At 40.5% G+C, this 12,377-nt stretch overlaps 1 long non-coding RNA gene across 1 annotated transcript; it reads left to right on the forward strand.

Annotated features, from left to right (window-relative positions):
• The first annotated feature begins 8,031 nt into the window (after nucleotides 1-8,031).
• LOC122881553 lies at nucleotides 8,032-12,377 on the forward strand. The gene is made up of 3 exons (XR_006379174.1): nucleotides 8,032-8,385; nucleotides 11,825-11,880; nucleotides 12,089-12,377. It is a non-coding gene; the product is annotated as an uncharacterized LOC122881553 (long non-coding RNA).

Genomic DNA, 12,377 nt, shown 5'->3' on the forward strand with positions numbered 1-12,377 from the left:
ACAAGTCCCACCATGAGCAAGCATTTGGGGGAGCACAATGCAAATACCACATAGAATTTTTAAAATAGTAATAATGTAATGGTAGTGTAACATTAATATTAATAAATTAATAATAATAGGAATGACAGCTATAGGAATAATAATGACAGTATTAGTAACAGAGCCAATAACAACAACTGTAGTAGCAGTTGTCAAGCAGGAACACGGGGCAGCAGGTGGCCCACAACCACAGATCCAGTCTCTGCAGCTCCGGAGGTAGAAATACCTGCTGAAAGCGACAGAAGGAGAGAGGAGAGAAACGAGAAAGCACCGAACTACAGGAGAGAGAAGATGTCAAGTTAGTAACATGCAGTAATAGGATAAACATACATACAGATAGAGAGGGAGAGGAGGAGAGAGGAGTTCAGTGCATCATGGGAAGTCTCCCAGCAGTCTAGGCCTATAGCAGCATAAATAAGGGATGGTTTAGGGCTCACCTGAGCTAGCCTTAACTATAAGTGTTATCAAAGAGGAAAGGCTTAAGCCTACTCTTAAATGTGAAGATGGTGTCTGCCTCCCAAACCCAAATTGGGATCAGATTCCACAGGAGAGGAGCTTGATAACTGAAGGCTCTGGCTCCCAATCTACTTTTGGAGACTCTGGGAGCCACAAGTAACCCTGCATTCTTGGAGCGCAGTGTTCTAGTCAGGTAATAAGGTATTATGAGCTCTTTAAGATATGATGGTGCCTGACCGTTAAGAGCTTTGTAGGTGTGGAGAAGGAGCCACACAACTGATTTGCAACTGCTTTCTCAAGGATCTTAGAGAGAAAGGGGAGATTAGATATAGGTCTATAGTTGGCTAAAACCCCTGGATCAAGAGTGAACTCTAGTAACAAAGTGCTAACTAAGGGTAAAACGTCTTTAAGCAGCCTAGTTGGAATGGGGTCCAAGAGACAGGTTGAGGGCCTAGATGAATTAATTGTCAAAGTTAGTTGAAGAAGGTCGATAGGAGCAAAGCAGTCAAAATATATATCAGGTTTTACAGTTGTTTCTAAGGTTCCTACATTTGAAGATAAATCGGTTGAGGGCAGGACGTGATGAATTCTGTCTCTATTAGTTAAAATTTTATTATTAAAGAAACTCATGAAGTTGTTACTATTGAGGGATATAGGAATACATGGCTCAACAGAGCTGTGATTCTCTGTCAGTATGGCTATAGTGCTGAAAAGAAACCTGAGGTTTTTATTTACCTCTATTAATGATGAGTAGTAGGGTGATCTGGCATTACGGAGGGCTTTCCTATATGTTTTAAGACTATCTTGCTTATAGTTAGATCGTTGTCTTTGTGAAATACAGTATGCCAAAGTCTTGCCATTGGGACGAGGAGTTACATTGTTCACGACCATATTTTCAGCTGCTTTGCACTGTTCCAAGCAAAGGGGACATATGCGTGCAATGAATATCTGGTGTGAGCGAGACTTGGAGCATGTGGACTGAATGTGCGTGTGTGTGTGTGTGCTGTAAAATGAGGAGGGGAGGTGGAACGAGAAAGTCAGAAGATAGGGAATGAGGAGGAAGAGGCAGGACGTTTTGCGAAATGAAACAGGGTGTTGTTGTACAGGAGAGCAGCAGCCTGAGTGTGTTCCTGTGTGGGAGAGTGCAGGATTGAACAGATGTAATCAGCGTGTGTGGGTGCAGAAGTAATAACTCCACAGGGGGAAAGCTGGAGAAGTGAATCTATCTCTGTCATGAAGACATGGAGCAATCAGGAAAAAACTCAGCCAGCAGATAAACAAGCAGCAGTTTAGATTTCAGGCACAAGGAGTGGATCACCTGTATGGGATTTACAGCCAGAGGAGCAGATGGGCACGGTGAGCACATTATTTGACTGTGTATTGTTTAGAAAATGTGGCAAGGATGCACAATATATGTAACACAGAGAAATACATCTCTAAAAGTCAAAATATTACAATAACAATAACAAATAAACGTCTGTTCTATTATTCTATCATGTGATGTGTGTCCCATGTGGCTTCAATGTACATGGGTAACAAGTAGCATGGGTCATGACATAGGTCATTTCAAGTCCACAAGAGCTGTGTAATAAAACATGTAGAGAAGCAGATTCCGAATTTTACACCATAATATGTAGATAAAGTTTAGCTCAGTTTTGGGGAAATATAGTTAATCAGCATTATTACACGGTGTGAGTGCAACAAGCTAACTCACTAGCTTAGGACTTAAGTTCTTTTGTACTCAACACAAAACGTCAGTGAATAAAAGTCTCGAATCCAAAGTTCTTCGTTTGACTGTTTAATTATGAATCTCGAAACATAAAAAATTTAAAACTTAGGATTATTACTTTTCTTACAAATTAACTGTGTAGTTCCGTGTATGTCAAAAGACTGTGTTGCTCCAAAGTCCAGTGGCTTCTGACTGTTTCGCAGGGTTCTATTTCTTTCATACTAAATCTAACAGCCAATCAAATTGCATTATACTAGATCACTGGCTAACTGTTTACATTCCAATTTCTACGTTTCATTTGCAACACAAGTTTTTCTCAGATTTACAAAATAAACTATATAAACTAAAAATATTATTACTTCCATAGAAATGGCTTCAACACAGGAATTAACCTGAACTCAGGTAGCATCGGTAAAATAAGGAACGGATGCATAAAGTGACTAAAAGTAGGCTAAGTTACAGAAAACAAAGGGCAACGTCACCAGGAGGTATGGCATAAATTTTCATAGCTATGCTGATGACACACAGCTTTACATTGCCATCTATCCTGATGACTCAGGGCCAATAGATGCACTTTTAAACTGTATTTTAGATATCAAGTTATGGATGGCAGAGAATTTTCTACAGCTCAACCAGAACAAAACAGAAGTCTTGGTTGTTGGTACTGAAGCTCAGAGAGACAAAATCAATCCAAAACTGGAAGCACTGGCATTAATCTTCTGTCAACAATTAAAAAACCTAGGAGTTATATTTGAGTCAGATCTTACTTTTGAACCTCATATTAGAAACATAACTAAGAATGCATTTTATCATCTTAAGAACAGTGCCAGAGTGTTTCTCTCTCAAGCCAACACAGGGGCACTAATGCACACCTTTATTACCTGCAGGATTGACTATTATGCTCGAATTTCTGGTCTCCCTAAGAAGAATGTAGCTTAATTACAATTACTTCAAAACTCAGCTGCACAAGTGCTGACAAGGATCAGAAAGAAAGCACACATTACACCAATTTTAAAGTCTCTGCACTGGCTCCCTGTTTGCTTCAGAATCGATTTTAAAATCCTTTTATTGGTTTATAAAGCTCTTAATGGTCGTGCTCCTACCTATTTATTAGATTTGCTTTTAGCCTATGAAACCTCTAGAACCCTCAGGTCTTCTGGTAGTGGTAATTTAATTATCCCTAAAGTCAGAACTAAAACCCATGGTGAGGTATCCTTTTATTACTATGGCCCATGTCTCTGGAACAGCCTTCCTTAAGACCTGAGGGATCTGGATAAAGACTTATTATTATGAGTTTTTATCTATTTCTAGATTACAATTTCTATTATTTCAAATAGAATTTTTTTTATTACTCACAGTACTAAAAACAGACACATTACTAATAACTACTAGACACAAAAATGAATGGATAAATACAACCATGAATACATGAAACAAACTTCAAGGACTGCCTTCTTTCACCTAACATTGCAAAAATCAGGCATGCATTTGTTACTTCTAGGTTGGACTATTGCAATTCTTTATTATCAGGCTGCCCGAATAAGTCCCTTAAGACTCTCCAGTTGATCCAGAATGCTGCTGCACATGTACTGACAAGAACTAGTAAAAGAGATCATATTTCTCCAATATTTGCTTCTCTGCACTGGCTCCCTGTAAAATCCAGAATATAATTTAAAATCCTTCTCCTCACCTACAAAGCTCTTAATGGTCAGGCTCCATCATATCTTAAAGATCTCATAATACCGTATTACTCGACTAGAACACTGCGCTCCCAGAATGCAGGGTTTCTTGTGGTTCCTAGAATCTCCAAAAGTAGATTGGGAGCCAGAACCTTCAGTTATCAAGCTCCTCTCCTGTGGAATCTGATCCCAATTTGGGTTCGGGAGACAGATACCATCTCCACATTTAAGAGTAGGCTTAAGACTTACCTCTTTGATAAAGCTTATAGTTAGGGCTAGCTTAGGTGAGCCCTGAACCATCCCTTAGTTATGCTGCTGTAGGCCTAGACTGCCGGGCAACTTCCCATGATGCACCTTTTTCCTCTCTCCTCCTCTCCATCTGTATGCATTTTTATCCTATTACTGCATGTTACTAACTCAACATCTTCTCTCTCCCGTAGTTCTGTGCTTTCTCTCCTCTCTCCTCTCTCCTTCTGTCGTTTTCAGCTTAAGCTTAAGCTTCCACCTTAATAATAATGCAGCGTTTCAGCAGCTGAGAGGTTATTGGGAAGCACGATTCCATATCATTATTAGGCCTATATTGAAGGGAGATCCTACTCCTGACCTAACGTTTCTTATTTAAACATCAACCACAAATATCACAGGAAAAGGTAAAGTTTCACCTGGTGGTTCAGATGGCCAGAGGAGAAGTTGCTCTGGAGGGGAGACGCAGCCCACTTCTGATGTGTGGGCCGCTCGGTCCCATGTAGCAGCTTGGCCAGCTGAAGAGCTCTGACATTTTCGTGCATTGTCGTCCCACGTGGTGACTCAGCTTGAGTCTGCCGCCTCTCTCTCTCAGCAGGCAGCAGGCTGATAATATCCTTACACACCACGTGGCTGGGTGTGCAGGATTCAGAGTTTCTTGTGGTCTGACTTTTGTTGTGTTTGAAGACAGACGTTAAGCAGGTTTCTTTCAGAAAGTCCTTGCTTTCAAAGTTGGCTGGAGGTCAGCCCTCAGCACGTTCTGTGTGGCTCAAGATTCTGCGGATTCTCCATATATATATATATATATATATATGCATACATATATATATATATATGCATACATATACCTATAACAGCAAATCAACAGAATCTGCCTTGATCCACAGCCCCAGGTAATTTTTTCTGTGGTTGAGGTGAAATTTGGCTAAAGGATTCCTTTTGATTGCCACTTTTCAAATTAGGCCAGTAGTCCATAAAGCCTAATTAATTAAGGGCTAGATAAAGTAAATTAATAAATTAGGACAATTATATCAAGCCCTACGTAGGACATGCCACTTAAATATGTCCAACATTAAGTGACGCTCTCTAGTACATCAAAGTCACCAACGCTCTATTTCTTTGTCAGAGAGTTATGTACTAAGACAGTTCATTAAGCTAATGGGGATCCAGCAGCAGATCCACTGGGCCAGTATACTAGATAACATGTCCATGTGGGCATTGAATGGGTTTTGGGATTTGTCCTTCAGCTCTATAAAGGCCCCATGTACATTTTGCCATGTGGGTTGCAAATGGTACGAAAGTGGGCTTCCGGTTTGGCCCATGTGAACAAAAATGTGTCCATTTTGTTGGCATACCTGTAGTTTGGTTCACTTAGTCCAGACCAGTTTAAAAGAAATGATCCATTGTTGTTTTAGTTCTGTTCCAGTTTGTGTTCATACTGACGTTTTCCAAATGAACCAAGAACATGAAGTCATTTGGACTGACATATAACTATTGATTGGTGATCATTATCTTGCATCATCACCACTATATGGACCCAAGTGGGGAAATCGAGTTCTGGGGGAGCAAGTCATGAAGACAACACATCTGTTTTCTTTTCCTTTCACTCTCTGATTAATCAAGGAAAATCCATGCACTCTGTGCTGGGCATATGCCATAGTTACCACATCACAAAATCCTGTGGTTGGTCTGCTTTGCTCACACATCCTATAGGAATTGCACCAGAGTTCAGTTAGAAGCGGGCCAAGACCCAACTTTTCAAATGGTCTAGTTATTTGGTCTGCAATTCTTCTATTCAATTGACAGCTTTCACACCAACCTAAGTGAACCAAACCAAACTAGTAAAAGCACCGGAGTTCATTTGAATTGCACCAAACAGGTTACGTGTGTATAGTGTATGCTCTGATTTGGCCAAGGTGAGCTTATAAGAGAACTTATGACTGCGTACATAGTTCACACTTGCACTCCATTTTTAGCCAGTCTTCACCCCAAGGACATATTGTATGTCAACCAATCATTTCTAACACATGGACATGTTGGCAGGGATATTTGTTTTTTCTAAACTGTCCACTTCAAAGAAATACTGATTAACATTTTTATGTATTACTTAGTTTGATCAAGTCCCATGCACATTATTTCAGCATGTATCTCTTCAGAAAGTGCAGGAAGGGGAGAGAGATTGTTACAACCCCTTTCGTCAGATTTTGACAGGTGCCCTGCCTCCCTCCAATCAGATCGTTCCACGTCACCAGTTACCGCCCTGCTGTACCCCCACTCCCAAGCAGAGGCCGTGGGTGGTGATAACCTGAGCAAATAAATCCAGAGGGGCAGGCATTAGCCTGAACCAAAGAGAAGGAATGGGTGTTTCTAACAAGAAGCAATAAGGGGCAGGGGATGTCCAACAGGGCAACACCTCTGTTCTTCACTGAACATTCAAGATGTAATGCACGGTAGTTCAATGAATGCTTAACCAATGAGAGGAGGTGGGTGGTGCTAACCTGAACCAATAAATCCGTAGGGGCAGGCGTTAGCATGAACCAATGAGTGAGGAGAGGGTGGAGCTAACCTAATGACGTAGAGAATGCGCCAAATGAATGGAAACATCGTTTGAAGACATAATAAAAGGAGAACAGTTTAGTGTGAAACATTGGAAAAAGAAACTAATTAAACTAAACATGAGCGAAAGAACAGCCACATATCTTGTATTTGTGCTGGATCCAGAAGCCTCCGGCTGACTCACTTCAGGAGGAATGGACTGAATGCCATATTCCTGCCATAAGCCATGGTGGTTCGACTGTTGAGCAAAGTTCTGTACAAATATAGAACTGAAATCTGTTTCTGGTGTCAAGTCGATCATCTGAGTCAGAAACAACATGAATGTCTGCATGAGATTCCAGAGTATTTCTATCTACGGCACTATGATGAGTTGATGAAAAGACTTTGGACAGATAATTTTATTCCTACCATCCAACGGGCGCTTCAGTCACGCCATGTCCACGTGCCTGAATACAGGGTCCAAGGTGTTTCTGCGGCCTTTCTTCATAATCTCAAAATGACGAGACACATCGGAGACGAAATGACCAAGATTTACAACACGCTGATCGGAGAAGACGTTACCAAGATCAACGCGTTAGAAGAAGCTGACCTTTGGACGTAATTCCTTAATGATTGAAAATGGGTAATTACTGTAGAAAACTTGTCATTTATATAGAAGAACATGTTGTCATCTGTCAGTTAGTTGATGTTTTGGATCAGGCTATTTAAAACAGGGTGAGTGACGTTTCATTGTATAGAAGTATGAGCAGTTTTATCAGAGACGTTGAAGTCGTTCAACTGGAAAGCCTACTGGACACTGTCCGATCTCATTCTGTACACACAGCTTGGGAACTGTTGGTCCACCACATTGGGCCTCATCGACAATTATTCAATGTCTGATACCTTTTGTAAAATCATAAAAGAGATGACTACAGATAACTGTGTGAAAGTGAACCATCTGTTTACTCTGTACGCTTTGTTTGTAGATGTGCTGAGTGAGGATTTCATTATGTTATTCGCAATACCCTGGGAACCTCTGTGTTGAAGTTAGCCTTACGTATGATAAAACAATTGTTGGGACCACTGGCATTCCACAGATGAATTTCTTCATTTGTGGGACTTTAACTGAACTTTTTATTATGAGACTGCATGCTCTTTTGTTCTGTAAACAAAGAAAAGCCATAGACCTCAGTTTACCACAATCATCAAGACTTCACACCTGTGACCTCACCCAGGCTCCAGCTACTACTGGTTAGTCTGACCTGTGACCTGTGATGTCACCATGTCAATAAAAGGATCAGTGGGCCATTGTTCTCTCTCTTTCTCCTTGCTCTTACGCCTGGACCTGATGGTGCGCTGAACCTTGGCATGGTCTGCTCGACGCAGATCCACCAACAAAGGATAAAGGATGAGGCCGCAACACAAGTGCATGTATTTGTCTTAAGATTCGTGGTTAGCGAACAGCTAACTGAGAGTAAACAATCGCATCGGCTCGCTTCTCAGACCAGAGACCAGAGGCACAAAGTAGCTCAGCGCCAAGCGGATAACTTTGAGGAGAACAACAGAGCAACCAGTTCCTTCATCTACACAGACTGCACAGCAAGGACTTTTTTCAATTGAAACCAAAATTCCTCCCCGCCTGGCTCATCCACATGGCCAGCCAACAGCAGCACGCCAAGGAGACTCTTCTTCTGCCACGGACTGGTAACATAATAACTGGGCATAACATAGAGTAACAGTGTACATGACTAAGCACAGGACTGTTTAACTAATGTAACGTTACATGTATTGATTATTTTTCTGAAGTTTATTGTTCTTTATTGTGCTTCCCCCAATAGGATTTGGTAGCCACATGCTAAGTTGATGTTAGTTAACGTTATGCTTCACACAGACAGAGTCTTTGCATGCTCTCTAACTGGGCACTTTTGTCCTACACCGATCACACACACACACACACACTACAATTTGGTCTTAAAAACACAACCAGACACGCTGAGAGGACCCACTACAAAAATGTATTTTGTTCTAAACACCTGTGTTCATGCTCGTGCACACAAGGCAGAACAAAGATACATACACACATTCCTTCTAGCACGCACCCAGACAGGTGCGCACACAAACACATACACAATGTCTCCCTCTTTCTCACACACACACCCGTGTTCTTTAGTACAATTTAGTTCAGGCAGGCAACGAAGTCAAGCTTAGATCACATCAGCTGATAGCAGTCGATCTCAAAGCCAGTCCACATTAGCTGATGTCTCAACTGATTCCCCTCTTCAATGCATCCATTGGCAAATCTCACACACAAAATTATATTCACAACCTCAGGTCAACAATGACCAGAAAATGGAGACACTACTCAAATCATTAAAATTGCCAACAGATGACAAAAGAAGAACATTCAACTGGGTTCTGACAAAAGGAGAAACTCCAGCTTAATGGAAAGAAGCTATTTTAGTTATACCAAAGGGAGGGATAGATAAATTAGATTGTGCAAACTACAGACAAATTGTTTACTTATCATCATCACAATCATTGCCAAAATAATAATCAATATGGACCAAACAGGATTTGTTCTGTCACGTCAGACCCATGATAACAGTAGATGATCGTTACAAGTTATTAGACATATAAATCAAAATAAAGTACAGGCTATGCTTTTAAGTTTAGACGCTGAAAAGGCTTTTGATTCTGTTCCTATTTAATGTTATGGAGAAGTTTGGGTTGAAACGAATAATCATTAAGACATTAGAAGCCTTAAACAGCAGGCCATCAGCTAGATTGAAAATCAGTTGTGAGCTCACTGATTCTTTTCTGTTAGAGAGATCCACAAGACATGGCTGCCCGTTAAGTCCACTTCTATTCATGATTTTTATTGAACCATTGGCACAATGGATTAGACAGAACAACAAGATTAAAGGCATGTAAGTATCTTCGCTGCAGGTATCAAATAGGCTGGGTTAAGAAATTTGTAAAATATCTGGGAAATTTATTTGCCTATAGACCAGGGTTTGACAGTAATGGTTGCCAGGTTGCCATTGGCAACCATTTTGAGAAATTTGCAACCAATTCTTAGCCTTTGGTTGCCATCAGTAGCAAAAAGGGATGGGAATCAAGGGAAACGGTTCTGAACTGGAACCGGTTCCAAATTGTCCAATTCATTGGAATTGTATGCCTCGGAAACTTATGAATTCCTTTTTTCAATGCCAGCATGCCGATCGCAATAGTTTCTCTCCTCTCCTCTGTCTGCTCCCTGTGTTTCAACGAGGGCAAGGCTGAGCACATACAGATGGAGCGGAGGAGAGAAAGGTGAAGTAAACATTACTGGAGTTGATGGCAACTTGTTATATAACACTAAAATTCAGCTGTGGTGTTCTGTTGGGAGCTGGTATTTTGTATACCAGGAATTGAGGGTGGACACGTTAACTGATAACACTTAAGATTCAAATTCTGCAAAGTATCAGATAAAACACAAACTACAAACAATTTTGTTCAGTTACTATAATAATAATAATAATAATAATAATAACAATAAAGCTTTTAAACATTCTCAATCTAGAGTTCAGACATTAGTTTATTACAGTAGGGCAGGTGTTGGCATTTTGTGTTTATCTACAGAGGCATTATATGCGAATGCTAGCTAGGCCTGGTTAAAGTTACTTGCTAGCAAATTAAGTTAGTAGCTAAAGTTAACTAAGTTTACTGCTGGTTGCTAACTAATTTACAACCCTAGCTGCCCAGGGGCTGCTATGTCAGTCGGGAGCCTGTAACCTAACGTTACTGTAATATAGAGAGATCGAAAAATGGCTTATGGTAACGTTATGCCACTTGTGGTCCAGCAGCATATGCTGATCCCTGAGCGGTATGCCACTCGTGTTCCACTGGCACATACCGTTTCCTAACGGCAGGTGTCGCTTGAAAGTGGTGGGCCACTGTCAGACGGTCTAAATAATACATCCATGCAAACATCAGGCTCCTTTCCAGTCAAGATGACTGCGAAGATAACGAAAACGGTGATGTATTTATCTCATATCGTGTCTAACTTTGGTGGACCATAACATATTAATTAATCTGCAGATGTTCTGGTTCAAGTTGAAACCAAATGTTTCAATGGATGTCAGTTTCTGAGCCACAACAAATGCCAAAACGTGACCTGCAATAGACTAGGTAAGCCTTATTTTTAGCCTCGCAGTTGTTGATTACTTGCTGCCGGTTTGGAGGAGTGAGGAGTCAGCAGTTGATATTAAACAGAGCAGTCAAAAGCCATTTGTTTTAAAGATCATTTTCCAACCATGCTAGATTAAATTCGACACTTCCCTGGCATATTTAGTGTTTAATGGGCTCATCAAGGTGAGAAAGAAAGGAGAGGGAGAGCCGGTGATGAGTCAGAGAGGGAGAGATGGTGACGTATCAGAATTTAAAAAAGAAAAAGCTGAGCAATTTCTGATTCTGAGCAATTTATAATAAATTTATAATGATGTGAACAAAACTTTGGTCAAAATATAAGACAGCGTTATGTGGTTCATTTGAATTTCAAGGACTTTTTAAACACAAGGGGCAAGGGGCTATTTTCAAGATATCCCAGTACTTGATTTTTTAATACTGCTATACCAGCTGCTCTAACAAAACAAAAAACAATCGATATGACTCAGTGACGTTCAGCAGCAAAATAACATGATCAGGGCATCCCTGCTTACTAATACATATTTAGTTGGTTAATCCAATAAGTTAAAAGATTAAGCTTGGGAGATGTCTCAATAAAGGCATTTAGCAATATATGTTGATTGCAATCAGAAATAATGCAAAGGTGTTGATACACTGACATTTAGTTTTGTGAATTCACACTATTAATATTATTCAGGTTAGCTAACTTAATATTAACATGGTGCATTAAGCATTTACAATGAAATACAAAATGGGGTTTCATTTACCATAATAAAAAGCTACTACTATTGTGTTAGTGCGTTATCTTAACATGTTCATTCCAGGAACAGCAGATAGAAATTAACGTGAGCCTTTTGTCTAAATCTGGCACATTTACACCATTAGAGTTCTAAGCAGCAGATTCTGGTCAACTGGCTAGCATCACAATCAACAGAGATTTACTGGAATGATTAAATGTTGAATTCTCTCCCTCCAGAGAAATGTATTCTTCTGACAGCTGGGACCATGCTGCCCCCACACAATACCACACAAGTGAGTACTATTTTTTTCTCTGATTATCAAAAGGCACTATAGCAGACTGTTTTGGACAATTTATATTCAGTACTTCTAAAACAGGAGAATACTGTAGTCATATTAACATATAGTAGCTAGCTAGTCCGGGTTTTCAAACTTTTACTTTTTGTCACTACCCTACATCAGGATACATCAGGTACTATTGCAATCTATTTGCCATCCACAGCCAGTCTTGCTCATCAGTACAGCGTGGGACTTAGAGAGCCGTGGAGACCATGAGGACCAACCTTGGTGTGTGTGATATCTGTGTTGTTCTGAAGTGAAAAAGATTCTCTGACCAGTCCCAACAGTAAGAGCAGTACCAGATGTCCTCCTCATCCACTGCAGTTGAATGACCTGAGGAGGTCACCAGCATCCAGCTTGGACTGGCATTACCTGCATGTCATCACTGCCCTCTCTGCCTCACCTAGCGATGCAGGTGAAACAGCTGCTGCCAGTCCAGGGAAGACAGACAA

Source organism: Siniperca chuatsi, linkage group LG9, assembly GCF_020085105.1.
Source record: "Siniperca chuatsi isolate FFG_IHB_CAS linkage group LG9, ASM2008510v1, whole genome shotgun sequence".
In the NCBI taxonomy this organism is placed as follows: Eukaryota; Metazoa; Chordata; class Actinopteri; order Centrarchiformes; family Sinipercidae; genus Siniperca; species Siniperca chuatsi.